The sequence below is a fragment of the Heterodontus francisci genome, chromosome 1 (genome assembly GCF_036365525.1).
Source record: "Heterodontus francisci isolate sHetFra1 chromosome 1, sHetFra1.hap1, whole genome shotgun sequence".
NCBI classification, from domain to species: Eukaryota; Metazoa; Chordata; class Chondrichthyes; order Heterodontiformes; family Heterodontidae; genus Heterodontus; species Heterodontus francisci.
Genome location: NC_090371.1, coordinates 110,959,917 through 110,969,152, shown reverse-complemented (window position 1 = coordinate 110,969,152; position 9,236 = coordinate 110,959,917). Strand labels below are relative to the sequence as shown.

Sequence of the window (9,236 nt, the reverse complement as noted above, 5' to 3'; positions counted from 1 at the left end):
CCTTTTGAGTGAGTTGAGGGTCTCTGCCTCAGCTACCCTTTCAGGCAGTGAGTTCCAGACCATCACCACCTTTTGGGGAAAAAGTTTTTCCTCATCTCCCTCTGAATTTTCTGCCAATCACTTTAAATCTATGCCCCCTTGTCACTGACCTCTCTGCAAAGGTGAATAGACCCTTCACCTCCACTCTATCCAGGCCCCTCACAATTTTGTACATTTCAATCAGATCTCCCCTCGGCCTTATCTGTTCCAAAGAAAATAACCCCAGCCTATCCAATCTTTCCTCATAGCTGCATTTTTCCAGTCCTGGCGACATCCTCATAAATCTCCTCTGTACCCTCTCTAGTGCAATTACATCCTTTCTGTAATTAGGTGACCAGAACTGCACACAGTGCTGAAGTTGTGGCCTAATCAGTGAGTTACACAGTTCCAGCAAAACTTCCCTGTTCTTGTATTCTATACCTCGGCTAATAAAGGAAACTATTCCATATGCCTTCTTAACCATGTTATCGACCTGTCCTGCTACCTCTAGGGATCTGTGGACATTCACTCCAAGGTCCGTCACTTCCTCTACACTTTTTAGTATTATCCCATTAATTGTGTATTCCTTTGCCTTGTTTGACCTCCCCAAATGCATCACCTCACATTTCTCCAAGTTGAATTCCATTTACCACTTTTCTGCCCAATATCTTCCTGCAGCCTGCAGCTATCCTCCTCGCTATCTATCACAAGGCCAATCTTTGTTGTCCGCAAACATCTTGATCATGCCCCCTACATTTACATCCAAATCATTAATATACACCACAAAAAGCAGGGGACCCAGTACTGATCCCTGCGGAACGTCACTGGAAACAGTCCTCCAGGCACTAAAACAGCCATCAACAATTACTCTTTGTTTCCTGCCACTGAGCCAATTTTGTATCTGCCTTGCTGCATTTCTAGGGATCTCATGGGATTTTATTTTTTTTAAACAGTCTGCCATGTGGGAGCTTGCTAAAATCCATGTTGACCACATCAAATGTACTACCCTCATCTATTTTCCTCGTTGCTTCAAAAAATTTGATCAAGTTGGTCAAACATGATCTTCCCTTAACAAATCCATGCTAACTATCCTTGATTAACCTGTGCCTTTCTAAGTGACAGTTTATCACATCTCTCAGAACAGATTCCAATAATTTGCCCACTACTGAAGTTAGACTGACCCGTAATTATTCAATCTATCCTTCGCTACCTTTTTAACAGAGGTACAACGTTCACAATTCTCCAATCCTCCGGCACCACACCTGTATCAATTGAGGACTGGAAAATGATGGTCAGACCTTCTGCTATTTCCCCTCTCGCTTCTTTTAACAGCCTAGGCTATATTTCATCTGGCCCTGATTTTTATTTTTTATTTATTTAGAGATACAGCACTGAAACAGGCCCTTCGGCCCACCGAGTCTGTGCCGACCATCAACCACCCATTTATACTAATCCTACTAATCCTCATCCCATATTCCTACCATATCCCCACCTGTCTCTCTATTCCCCGACCACCTACCTATGCTAGGGGCAATTTATAATGGCCAATTTACCTATCAACCTGCAAGTCTTTGGTGGGAGGAAACCGGAGCACCTGGCGAAAACCCACACAGACACAGGGAGAACTTGCAAACTCCGCACAGGCAGTACCCAGAATTGAACCCAGGACGCTGGAGCTGTGAGGCTGCGGTGCTAACCACTGCGCCACTGTGATTCTAATCCCATGAATACTTCCTCTCTCTCTATGTTTATCACATCCAATACTTCACACCCCTCTTCCTTAACTATAATATCTGCATCGTCCCCCTCTTTTGTGAAGACGGACGTAAAGTATTCATTAAGAACAATACCAATATCTTCCGCTCCTACACATAGGTTACCTTTTTGGTCTTTTATGGTCCCTACTTTCTCATTAGTTATACTCTTATTCTTAATGTATTGATAAAACATCTTTGGGTTCACCTTTATTTTGCTTGCCAATATTCTTTCATGCTCTCTCTTTACTTTCCTAATTTCCTTTTTGATTTCACCTCTCCACTTTCTGTACTCCCCTCAGCTCTATTTAGTATTGAGTTCTCGGTGTCGGACATAAGCTTTCCTTTTCTGCCTTATCTTATCCTGCAGGCTCCTTGACATCTATGGGGCTCCAGATTTGGCCGCCTCACCCTTTTTATTTGAGGGAACATGTTTACCCTGAACCCCTTGAATCTCCCCTTTGAATGTCTCTCACTGTTCTGACACTGATTTACCTTCAAGTAGCTGTTTGCAGTCTACTTTCGCTAAATCACTCCTCAGTTCAGTAAAAGTGTCCTTGCCCCAATTGAGAACTCTAACTCCTGTTCTATCTCTGTCCTTTTCCATAATTATGTTAAAACTGACTGAATTATGATCACTACCACCAAAATGCTCTCCCACTGCCACTCCTTCCACCTGCCCATCTTCATTTGCTAAAACTAAGTCTAAACCTGCACCGTCTCTTGTTGGACTTGCTACAAACTGGGCAAAAAAGTTCTCCCGAATGCACCTCAAGAATTCTGCTCCCTCAATTCCTTTCACACTAAAACAATCCCAGTTAATCTTGGGGTAATTAAAATCCCCTACTATTACTGCCCTATTGTTCTTGCACTTCTCAGATTTTCCTACATATCTGCTCTTCTATCTCCCTCTGACTGTTTGGGGGTCTATAGTACACTCATAACAGTGTGATTGCCCCTTTTTTGTTCCTTTTGCTCAATCCATATGGCCTCATTTGATGAACTTTCCAACATATCATCCCTCCTCACAGCTGTAATGGTTTCCTTGAACAAAATTGCCACTCCCCCTCCTTTCTTATCCCTCTCCCTATCGTGTCTGAAAACCCTATAACCAAGAACGTTGAGCTGCCATTCCTGTCCCTCCTTAAGCCATGTTTCTGTAATAGTTATATCATACTGCCACGTGTCTATCTGTGCCCTCAGCTCATCTGCTTTCTTTGCTATACTCCTTGCATTGAAATAGATACCCTTGAGCACTGCCAAACTCTTTTTTTATTTTCTAACCCTCGTTTCCTCTGTCTTCCAGACTGATCCATTAATTTTCCGTCTTCCATTTTCATTTCTGATTTTGCCCCAGCTGAGTCTACCCTCAGGTCCCCATCCCCCTGCTAAACCAGTTTATACCCTCCCCAACATCACTAACAAAACGTCCCACAAGGAACTCAGTCCCAACTCTGTTCAAGTGCAACCCGTCCGGCCTGTACAGGTCCTATCTCCCCCAGAGCCAGTCCCAATGTCCCAGGAATCTGAAGCCCTCCCTCCTGCACCATCTTTCCAGCCACGCATTTAGAACATAGAACAGTACAGCACAGTACAGGCCCTTCGGCCCACAATGTTGTACCGAATATTTAACCTACTCGAGGATCCAACTACCTACATACCCTTCATACTACTATCATCCATGTACCTATCCAAGAATCGCTTAAATGTCCCTAATGTATCTGCTTCTACTACCACCGCTGGCAGTGCATTCCACGCACCCACCACTCTCTGTGTAAAGAACCTACCTCTGACATCTCCCCGAAACCTTCCTCCAATCACCTTAAAATTATGCCCCCTGGTGATAGCCCTTTCCACCCTGGGAAAAAGTCTCTGACTATCCACTTTATCTATGCCTCTCATCATCTTGTACCCCTCTATCAAGTCACCTGTCATCCTCCTTCGATCCAATGAGAAAAGCCCTAGCTCCCTCAACCTTTCTTCGTAATACATGCCCTCCAGTCCAGGCAGCAGCCTGGTAAATCTCCTCTGCACCCTCTCTAAAGCTTTCACATCCTTCCTATAATGAGGCGACCAGAACCGAACACAATATTCCAAGTGTGGTCGAACCAGGGCTTTATAGAGCTGCAGCAGAACCTCGCGGCTCTTAAACTCAGTCCCCCTGTTAATGAAAGTCAACACACCATGCGCTTTCTTAACAACCCTATCAACTTGGATGGCAACTTTGAGCGATCTATGGACATGGACCCCAAGATCCCTCTGTTCCTCCACACTACCAAGAATCCTATGTTTAAGCCTGTATTCTGCATTCAAATTCGACCTTCCAAAATGAATCACTTCACACTTTTCCAGGTTGAACTCCATCTGCCACTTCTCAGGCCAGCTCTGCATCCTGTCAATGTCCTGTTGCAACCTACAACAGCCTTCCACACTATCCACAACTCCACCAACCTTCATGTCATCGGCAAACTTGCTAACCCAGCCTTCCACTTCCTCATCCAAGTCATTTATAAAAATCACGAAGAGCAGAGGTCTCAGAACAGATCCCTGCGGAACACCACTGGTCACCGAGCTCCAGGCTGAATACTTTCCATCTACTACCACCCTCTGTCTTCTATGGGCCAGCCAATTCTGTATCCAGACAGCCAACTTTCCCTGTATCCCATGCCTCCTGACTTTCTGAATGAGCCTACCATGGGGAACCTTATCAAACCCCTTGCTAAAATCCATATACACCATATCCACTGCTCTTCCTTCATCAATGTGTTTTGTCACATCTTCAAAGAATTCAATGAGGCTGGTGAGGCATGACCTGCCCCTCACAAAGCCATGCTGACTGTCTCTAATCAAACTATGCTTTTCCAAATAATCATAAATCCTGTCTCTCAGAATCCTCTCCAATAATTTGCCCACTACCGACGTAAGACTGGCTGGTCTATAATTCCCAGGGTTATCCCTATTCCCTTTCTTGAACAATGGAATAACATTTGCCACCCTCCAATCATCTGGTACTACTCCAGTGGACAGTGAGGACGCAAAGATCATCGCCAAAGGCGCGGCAATCTCTTCCCTCGCTTCCCGTAATATCCTTGGGTATATTCCGTCTGGCCCTGGGGACTTATCTGTCCTCATGTCTTTCAAAATTTCCAGCACATCCTCCCTCTTAACCTCAACCTGTTCGAGCATATCAGCCTGTTTCACGCTGTCCTCACAAACGACCAGGTGCCCCTCACTAGTGAATACTGAAGCAAAGTATTCATTTATGACCTTCCCTATCTCTTCCGACTCCAGGCACAAGTTCCCTCCACTATCCCTGATCGGCCCTACCCTCACTCTGGCCATCCCCTTGTTCCTCACATAAGTGTAGAACGCCTTGGGATTTTCCTTAATCCTACCCGCCAAGAATTTTTCATGTCCCCTTCTAGCTCTCCTAAGTCCATTCTTCAGTTCCTTCCTGGCTACCTTGTAACCCTCTAGAGCCCTGTCTGATCCTTGCTGCCTCAACCTTAAGTAAGCTTCCTTCTTCCTCTTGACTAGCTGTTCCACATCTCTTGTCATCCAAGGTTCCTTCACCCTACCATCCCTTCCTTGCCTCATCGGGACAAACCTATCCAGCAGTCGCAGCAAGTGCTCCCTAAACAACCTCCACATTTCTGTCGTGCATTTCCCTGAGAACATCTGTTTCCAATTTATTCTCCCCAGTTCCTGCCTAATAGCATTGTAATTTCCCCTCCCCCAATTAAATATTTTCCCATCCCGTCTGCTCCTGTCCCTCTCCATGACTATAGTAAAGGTCAGGGAGTTGTAATCACTATCACCGAAATGCTCTCCCACCGAGAGATCTGCCACCTGGCCTGGTTCGTTGCCAAGCACCAAATCCAACATAGCCTCCCCTCTAGTCGGCCTATCTACATATTGAGTCAGGAAACCTTCCTGGACACACCTGACAAAAACTGCTCCATCCAAACTATTTGCACTAAGGAGGTTCCAATCAATATTAGGGAAGTTGAAGTCACCCATGCCAACAACCCTGTTACTTCTGCACCTTTCCAAAATCTGCCTCCCAATCTGTTCCTCCGTGTCTCTGTTGCAATTGGGGGGTCTATAGAAAACTCCCAATAAAGTGACTGCTCCTTTCCTGTTTCTGACTTCCACCCATACTGACTCAGTAGACAAACCCTCCTCAACGACCTCCCTTTCTGCAGCTGTGATGCTATCCCTGATTAGCAATGCCACTCCCCCACCTCTTTTACCTCCCTCCCTATTCCTTTTGAAACATCTAAACCCCGGAACATCCAACATCCATTCCTGCCCCTGTGATATCCAAGTCTCCGTAATGGCCACAACATCGTAGCTCCAAGTACTGATCCATGCTCTAAGTTCATCACCCTTATTCCTGACACCACTTGCATTAAAATAGACACACTTCAACCCATCATACTGGCTGCAACTTTGCTGTTTATCTGTCTTATCCTCCTATTTCTATACTCACTTGTGCATGGCACTGGGAGTAATCTGGAGATTACTACTTTTGAGGTCCTGCTTGCCAATTTCTTACCTAGCTCCCTAAATTCTGACTGCAAGACCACATCCCTCTTTCTACCTATGTCGTTGGTTCCGATGTGGATCACGACTGCTGGCTGTTCACCCCCCCCCCACCCCCCCTTCAGGATGCTCTGCCGCCGCTCAGTGACGTCCTTGACCCTGGCACCAGGGAGGCAGCACACCATCCTTGATTCACATCTGCGGCCACAGAAATGCCTGTCTGTCCCCCTTCCAGTCTTCCCTGTACCCGCCTGTGCAGCTGAACTACCTGTGGTCCCATGGACTTGGCTCAGACTGCACTCCCCAGGTGAAGAATCACTTTCCTCAGTATTCAGAACTGAATACCTGTTGGAGAGTGAGATGCACTCAGGGGTCTCCTGTACTACCTGCCTAATTCTTTTTAACTGTCTGGTCACCCATTCCCTCTCCCTGCATACTCTTAAGCTGTGAGGTGACCACATCTATAAATATGCTATCCACGTAGCTCTCATCCTCATGAATGCACCGCAGTGTTGCCAGCTGCCACTCAAGTTCCAAAACCCGGAGCTCCAACCTGCTTCAATTGACGACACTTCCTGCACAAACGGTTCTCCAGGATAGGGAAGCATCCAGGAGATCCCACATAGCACAGGAGGCGCACTGTCGAGGTTGAAGCAACCCTGCCATTCCTCTATTTATCAGCTGACCGTTTGCTACTGCTAAAAAAAAAAACCTTACCAACACTACAACAGCTTAGAATTATTAATAAAACCTGACTGGTACTGATAAATCCTACTAAAAATCGATACAGTTCACTAGTTAAAATAAACCTTACCCAAAAAAACCCAGCTACTCACTTGTTCCTTATTATTAGACTATTTACACATGCACCCTAACGGTAGTGCAATAACCCAGCTATTTAGAGTTATTCCCTAACAGCAGTTACTCACCAACCAATAACCTTGCAGCTTTCCTGTGATGTCACTGCTCACTTTGTTTGCAAACTCTCGCGTGCCTGGACTCCTCTCCGCTGATCTCCTGGAAGGTAAGTGTTTTATTCCTATTAGACTTTGTAGCAGCTGGATACAACTGAGTGGCTTGCTAGGCCATTTCAGAGGACATATAAGAGTTAATCACATTGCTGTCTCGTCAGCAACGCCCACACATCCCACAAACTAATATAAACAAAAAGATGCTGAGAGATTGTTTCCCCTGGCTGGACAGTCTAAAACTAGGGGGCATAGTCTCAGAATAAGATGTCAGCCATTTAGGACTGAAATGAGAAATTTATTCACTCAGAGGGTTGTGAATCTTTGGAATTTGCATCCAATAAATGCAGTTGTTGAGTATATTCATGGTTGAGAGCGACAGACTTTTAGCCTGTAATGAAATCAAGGAAATGTCGAGCAAGCGGAAGAGTGGAGTTCAGGTTGAACATCAGCCTAATCTTACTGAATAGCACAGCAGGCTCGAGGGTCATATGGCCTACTCCTGCTTCTATTTCTTGTGCTCTTAAATCAGCTGTTAGGTAGTTTTGGGTGTCCTGAAGTCATAAAAATTCTGTAGTAATACAATTCTTTCTTTCATCTTTCTTAACTCCACCGAGAATCGGGCAGACAGGGAATCAAGGCAGACAACAAACCATCATGACCTTAAGGACATGAGGCTCAGGAAACTTTATGTTCCCAGCCTCACCTGCGTGCCCCTTGGTTAGTTGGCCGCCTGAAGCAAGGGCTGGAAGTGGACTCTTGCCCCCTCCTAGCTTGCAAGCAGAGTAAAAGGCAAAGTTCAAAGTTATACCTTTTTTGTGCCTCTCCTGGCCCTGTCTACTCTCCCCGTTCTGCTGACCTGGCGTCAAAGTCACAGCCACTTCCTCACTCAGGCCAATGGTCAGTACAGCAGTTGAGCTCCAATAACATCATTGGAGTCCTTTCTAAATATTTAACAAAGGACCAAGTCAGTTTAAAGACGATGTCGTCCTTCCCTTCGCAGAAGAACAGATTAAAATCGTAACAGCAAAATACTGCGGATGTTGGAATTCTGAAAAGAGAACAAAAAGTGCTGGAAATACTCAGCAGATCTGGCACCACATGTGGAGAGAGAAACAGATCTCAACAAATCAGAAGGAAGGCTGGTAATTTGCCCTTCTGCCTCATTTCCATGCTTGCATGGACCTGCGCCTACTTCAGGTGCAAATCCATAATGTATTGTTGGGATTTCTGTGGAAATCCTAGCATTGCGCAGTGGGGAAAGAGATGTAAAGGGTCTCTGCCTCTTTTTCCTCTTTGCTGTATCAGGGGTGCTAGAAGAGTGGCTCAACCTAGGATGTTGATGTGTGATCTCGTAGTAGCCATTTTACGCCTACAAAATCAACTCAATGATACTAAATTTTTACCCCATTATTGCTTACTCTAATTCCATGGCAATTTGAAAGCTATGTTTCTTTTTCATCACAAGGCTTTTCTGAGTTTGACTGGATCTAAATTTGCATTCAGCTCCTTTATCTACTTTTAACAAATTAAAAATTTCCAACAAACTTGTAACAAAGCTACATAATAACCAAATATATTAAAACCGGCTAAATGTCACAGTTTTAAATCTTATCTTAATGCCACAGAGATTTATATTTCTGCTTACCGAAGAGGGGAAATTCTCTGCACAGGAAGCTTACGTTACTGGTTTAAACCAGACAAGTGACTCCATGGCAAAGATTACAATTTAAAGATAAATAATATATAAATGGAAAGTGCTTCATTCTCTCCAAGGAGAAACCACATTTATCAATAGGAGAAGGCCACATTCGTTTGGGATGAGGTTATTAATCTCCTTTTGTTAAGTAAGATAGAAGTAAATACCTTTCCAAAGCAACTTTCTCTAGTGGGGAATACCAGTTTGCTGCTATAATATTGTGTTGAAATAAACCTTAATTTCTGATAGTGA

At 44.7% G+C, this 9,236-nt stretch overlaps 1 protein-coding gene across 2 annotated transcripts in view; it reads left to right on the top strand.

Annotated features, from left to right (window-relative positions):
• Positions 1 to 7,294: 7,294 nt before the first annotated feature.
• The window catches only part of LOC137383218 (uncharacterized), a 31,651-nt gene continuing 29,709 nt past the window's right edge, over positions 7,295 to 9,236 (top strand). Inside the window, exon 1 of one of the 2 annotated variants that reach the window (XR_010977379.1) lies at positions 7,295 to 7,341. The gene's annotated coding sequence lies outside the window, so the exon portion shown is untranslated. The remainder of the gene's footprint in view (positions 7,342 to 9,236) is intronic. The other variant, XR_010977375.1, reaches the window with a different exon arrangement.